Raw genomic sequence first — 6,360 nt, forward strand, 5'->3', positions numbered from 1 at the left:
AAGAACCACAGCACATGCAGACGAGATCCATGACAAAGAGAAACGACGCATGACCAGCCAGACAAAAACAAAGACATTTTTGCAAATTGTGGCTTAAAATTGGACACTTCCTCTGAGCAAAAAAGGGGATAAGGACATAAACGAAGGACACTCTGTGCATCTTAGTTGCAGGGTGAAGAAGAGATTTGCACGTATAAGCCACAACATAGTCTGTTGAACTTTAACTTTGGATCAAGACACATTAAAACTGTGACAAGGAAATAACATGCCAAATTTTGATCGAGGGCACATAAATTGGAAGAACATACAGTATCCAGACTCATTCCACACCAAGACCATATTCAGAATCACTTATGCTGTCACACAATAGTGACATCACTAAGGATGTGGTAACATTTTAATCTAGTCTTAAGATCATTCCCGTCATTGGTGGGGAGACTCACCAGTGTCACTGACTTTCTTAAAGATCCCAAAAACGAAAAAACAAGAAGAAGATTGGTTACTGTAATTGCCAAACAATTTCTCCTACTTCCTGAGTACAGCGAGGAGAAGCCAAATGTCCCAAGCAGAGAAGGAAGTAAATGAGCTCAACAATACATTGTTCTTTCGAATAATTGAAGACTGTCCAAATCTTGTCAGAAGAACGACAGACGCACTCACGTTTCTCCAAAATCCAGTGAATACAGAACATCTGAGCACACTCCTAAATAACATTGTGATCTTAGTTGTACTCCACGCAAACAAACAGTGCAGACATTGTTTACATTGAAGTGAAATCATACAGTCCTAAACATCAGCAAAACGGGACAGATGTCCCTGTCACCAGAAGACAGTAGATTGGCCCACAGCCTTCTCTTTCGTTTAGTCACTGATTTTCCAGAGCTAGTGGGGAGACAGATCAATGTTGACATCCTCACATTCATCACAGACCCAGCCAATATTGCACAAATGGGCATACTCTTGCATGGAATAGTACTGCAAGTGGAACTCTCTAACCATCAGCAGAACAATGTGAGGAGATTCTAAAAGCTTTCCGCCGAAGGACAGATTGAGAGAGCATTGCCAGAGATTTCCTTTCTTATTTTCCATTAACAAAGGCAACATGTCTTCGGGACTGAAGCATATTAGGGGCATGGACTGGGAGCTGGCATACTTTGAATATGCACAGTAAAGAGACTTGCTGAATTATCACTTAATTTTGATACTTCCCATATTTTAGGAAAAGAACTGTATCCTGAAATAATAGACAATTCATTATTCACAAGAGGGGGGGCAATTGTGTAACACCTGAAACTCACAACAAAGAATCCAAAAGACAATATTGTTTAAAGGAGTATCGTAAGAATTAACATTTTGACAAATGATCGAGATGGGAATCCAGAGCAGCAACCTCGTCCTCCCACAGGAGGAACGATGTCCCTATTTCTCAGGAAGTAAATGCTGCCGCTTGACATACAGGGGCATAATGTATTTGTGTATTATATTCATAATTGTTTCACTGTCATTAACGATCAGAACCTCATTTTTCATTGGGGGCCAAACCATTCCAATTCCAGTGCACCCACCTAATGATGCACGCATGAAGTCTACAAAGGCACCCAGACCTTACATAGTCATTCCTGTCCCTAGAAGATCTGATGTTGGAATTAATGAACTTGAAATGGATGTGATTAGCAGTGCACACACACACTTGTGGTAACAAACAAAAAGCAAAGCCGGAGACAGGGTCGGCAAAGCATGAATGTGACAAGATTACAGACAACTACATGCATGCAAACATGGAATTCACATGCAACAGGCTTAGTGTCAATGACTACAGAACCACAATCCAAAACATCAGAGAAGAAAAGACTGCATACTATAATAAAGTCCACAATAGACATTGTGGAAAGATAAGAGGAGTTGGAGAAGAAACCAACAGAAAAAACAGTAATAAACACCCCTGAGACAAGCCTGATGGAGACGAAGACAAACTCAAAGAAAATCTCACGAGCACAGCTGATAGCAGAATCCATCTGGCTGTCATTAGTCAGAGCCAGGAAAAGGCAAGAGGAAATAGAAAGAATTGCCAGACTTTCCTCCACTCAAATGGCACAGATGAGGAGGCCTGCACCATGGACCGGGATACCTGAGAATCCTCCAGCAAGAAACAGCCATACAGATGCATTCAGGAATGTAGTAATAGCAAACTACATGAAAACCTTAAGAATCAAGAGGAGTATGGACGGAGATGACAACGAACTAAACGATTACCTGGACAGCACAGCACATTTGGGAAACAACATTTGGTACCCGCACATGAAAGAAGTTGGAAGACAAAATTCAGAAGGGGAATGCTTTGTTTGCGCACTCCTACCATACAGCATGGGGAAGTCCAAGATCTTCGTAGCTGTAGAAATTGATGTCGAAACAGCACACTGGCCCTCATTAGGACCTTGGCAGAGGACCATGGCGCTATTAGCACCATGGTCCATGGCGCTAAGCTGCCAACTCCGCCATGGGGGTTGGCGGACTCACCGCCCCATTCCGACCTTGGCGGGACGGTAAGTCCCCAATCCCCATTTACCCTTCCCCATTCCCATTTTTGCCCCATAGGGTATAATGGGAGTGGGGAAGGCGTTAATTACGCCACCGTAAATTACGGTGGCGTAATTAACAACAAGGTCCCTTAGCGCCATGGATTTTAACGCCTGCTAAAAGCAGGCGTTAAAATCACCATGGCGCTAAGGGAACTCGTACTCAGGCGGTAAGGGGCGCCATGGTTTACGCCGGCGTAAACCCCTTACCGCCTGGGTCCTAATGAGGGCCACTGTCTTTTACACGTAGCCATGTGCAAAACTAGAGGCCAGTTCATGGGCAGTGATGCTTCCCTAATATGGGCAACTGAAACAGCCTATCCCGATGAAGATGATTATGTTCAAGACATTAAGACAAGAAACACAGCTCATACTAGGAACCATGTAATCCGGTACTAGAAGCCTGGAGTTAAAGGAGCAGAAATCAAATGGGAAGTGAACCCGAAGCTAAATGTCCAAGGAAAAACTCCAGAAGAGGCTCAAAGTTGGAAGAACAGAGGTCAAATGCAGATTTGGGGAACAATGCTTTCACCAGACGGATGGGAGAAAGGAGTAGTAATATGTAGAGCCTGGATGGCCACTTGTCGTTACCAAGGCACCATCAACATCAAACAGAATGGATGCAAGCCATTATGGCCAAAGCTTGCAAAACTACTGACGTTGGTCGAAGATAGAGAAGGACCCTTGCAGATAGTGCCACTAGAAAACCCAAAATTCTGCTTCAGGAATAATGGCACAAGAAAAATGGGAGAGAACCAGAACTGTGGATGAGTTTTTGATGCTCCAGGAATGGTGCACAGAATTGCAGTAATTATGGATCATTATTGGGCATGTGGATCCAAAGCATACATCAGACTGCCGAAAAAACTGAGGAGGTTTATGCACAATAGTGATTGTCCACATTCCAGCATTGGTGATCCCGAAAAGTGACCTGAACATTGACAGTTTCCCGAAAGCAGATGCTCACCTGAAGAAAAGGAGATCTGTGGAACTGCTAACTCGGATGAAGAGAGAGAATGACTTCTCTGCCAAATAAGAAAAAGCCTTTCATGCAATCCCATATGAACATAGGCTGTTCAGCCTCACCTCATCTGTATTCACAACTATTTTAATGCCAAGATTCCAAGTTGGAGCAAATACTAAATAGTTGCAGATAACCAGATGGGAGTTACTGCAGACCATCAACACGACAATTAAAGGATTCAATGCGATTAAGGAAGAGTTAAGATCCATCTGACTGAATACTCTCCAGAACAGATATGTGCTTGACATGATCACAGCTATGGATGGAGGAGTTTGTGCAAAAATCAGAGAATCATGTTGCACATTTATACCTTCTCACAATGAGGAAAATTGAACTTTAACAGAAGCCATAGGTATGCTGACAAAACTGCAGAACCAGATGATTGATGAAACTGACGAAGTGGATGATGACAGCTGGTTTGGATCACTATTCTCAAGGGTCCCACAATGGATGGCAGATGCATTCAAGTTCCTGGGAGCCCTGCTAGTGATATTACTAGGCTTTTGTGTTATCAAGATAATTATTTCTCAATGCCAGAAGACTGCAAAAAAAGCCATAGGGATGAAGATCATGATTGATGTCAAGCCAGGATGGAAGCCTAAAGACCTGACTGATGAAGAAATAAGAGACTTTGTGAAGGCCAGCATTCACGCACCAGAGAGATAAAAGTTTCTCTACCCCAGAAAACATCAAAACTATGTGGGAAGATGGGTCTACTGCACCCCAAATGGACAATGTCAATTAATGACATGGAATAAAGATGAACATGTAAGGACCGCAGGAAACCTGAAAGCAGTAATAAAGATATGGACTCCAAAGAGACACCTCTTCAAACCATCATGTATAGATCCAGAAGATGAAGAAGTAATTAACCCAGGCGATGGAGTGAAGATAAATACAGATGAACCGAGTAAAATGAATCCAAAGACGGAAGTGAAAGTGGTCGATGAATTGCCCAGAGGGGGGAGTGTAGAGGAGGTCCCAAATAATGCCTACACTCCAATCGTCCATTTTGAAGTACCTGGAATGTTCACACCAAAATATGTGATATATGATGAGCAGATAAACCAGCAGAGAGCCGCAGTAGGGCTCTGCCCAGTGCCTATCAGAAGAACAGCACCTATTGAAGTACCAATACCAAGAAAATGATGGACAGTAAAGTATCCATTAAGAAAACCCTACCAACAAATGAAATGAAATGAAGATTGCCTAAGTACAGTCCTGGAAGAAACCAAAAAGGTCTTAATGGAAGACGAATAGTGACGTCACAAGGACCCGGACAGACTTGCAGATAAAAGAACTGCTGACCCGAGAATGATGCAAAGAGACGAAACGCCATGAATAAGGAAATCGTGAACCTAAAGTGAAAGGATGATGTCGAAATGCAAAGAAGATTAAAGCTGTAAGCAAGATGAAGACATTCGACCAGTTTACACCTGTAAATATGCTTGCAACCACAACAAAACTAAGAAAACAGTGCCGGCTTGCTATGCTTAGTAGAAGAATAGTGCGGCAAGCGCCATTTTACATAATCTACCTCAAAACGAAGCACAGTATTATAAGTGTATTTCTACTTTGCACAAGAAGCAGAATCAACCCAGGTTACTAAAGGCCAAATGAGAAAGATTCATATTTAGCCAAACAAGAAGAGACAGCTGAAACGAAACTCGGCAGAGGCAACTCGTGCCAGGAAAGCCAAGGTCATATTAATAAAAGAGGCTAACAGTAGCTACATCTAATTGAAACTGAGAACTGAATATCCTGCCTCTGAAAGGTCGAGATAAGAAGATGAAGGCAGGTGGTGGGCTAAAGGAGAATAAAATACACAAATTGAGAGAAAAGAGACAAATTCACAGTGTAGGAATCACGTGACCAGCCGAGCAAGAAGAAGTGAGGGTTCACACCTACGCTTGGCACCTGACCAGGCAGAGATATCAGAACGTTTCTAGACAGAAGATGCAGTCTTGAGGCCAACCACAGTGAACTAATTCACACATGGCTACTAAAGTGATGATTGATTGTAACCATAATTGGAGGAAGGCCGTGTAACTAAGGGGCACCCCACACCTGGCCAACCATTCTGCGTGCTGCTAAGCGAAGTGGAAAAGTATGCATGGGCTTGGTGCCAACCCAATCACAATGGACCAAATAATCTAGGGTCCTATGGTTAGTAGAACCAATGGGACATCGTCTACAGTAGTCATTTTTTAAGGAAAGGCTTAGACGCCCACCTGACAGTGTTTACCCAATCCCCTCACTCCGTTACCATATACAGATATAGTACCTATAGTAAAGTTACCTTTTCCTAACCAATAGAATTGCATGTCAACTTTTGAGTGTTACACGTCAATGATGATGATTTTTTAGTATAAATGTTACAACTTTATGTAGTTCGTTGAGGTTGAAGCAAGAAGGACGATCGCATCACTGCTGATATCCATAACTCCCTGTAGTCTGTACTTGTCATTAAATGGACTCCCTTTGCCAAACCATCTAGTTGTCCTTATTTATTGGTGTTGGAGTAATGAATCTGCACTCGCATCCATCTCAAGGGTGCAGCTATCTTGTCTTAAAGTACTTCTGAGCAAACCTCGGCTCTATGGGCCGGCCGGGAGTCTCGGAGTACACTTCCAAAAGAATGTAAGGCTGCCCCCGACAAGCCTGGCATCAGGACTTCCGCTGGCAAGGACGGAGACCGGACCTGAGCGCCACTTCCACCCAGGCACGTGACAAGCCTGACCCCGAGGGCATGGGCAAGCC

General features: G+C 43.2%; 1 long non-coding RNA gene across 1 annotated transcript; it reads left to right on the top strand.

Moving 5' to 3' along the window:
* Positions 1–4,606: 4,606 nt before the first annotated feature.
* Positions 4,607–6,092, top strand: LOC138504742 (uncharacterized). The gene is made up of 2 exons (XR_011279940.1): positions 4,607–4,728; positions 6,001–6,092. It is a non-coding gene; the product is annotated as an uncharacterized lncRNA (long non-coding RNA).
* Positions 6,093–6,360: the final 268 nt, after the last annotated feature.

The sequence above is a fragment of the Ambystoma mexicanum genome, chromosome 11 (genome assembly GCF_040938575.1).
Source record: "Ambystoma mexicanum isolate Mex_15411 chromosome 11, UKY_AmexF1_1, whole genome shotgun sequence".
Taxonomy (NCBI): Eukaryota; Metazoa; Chordata; class Amphibia; order Caudata; family Ambystomatidae; genus Ambystoma; species Ambystoma mexicanum.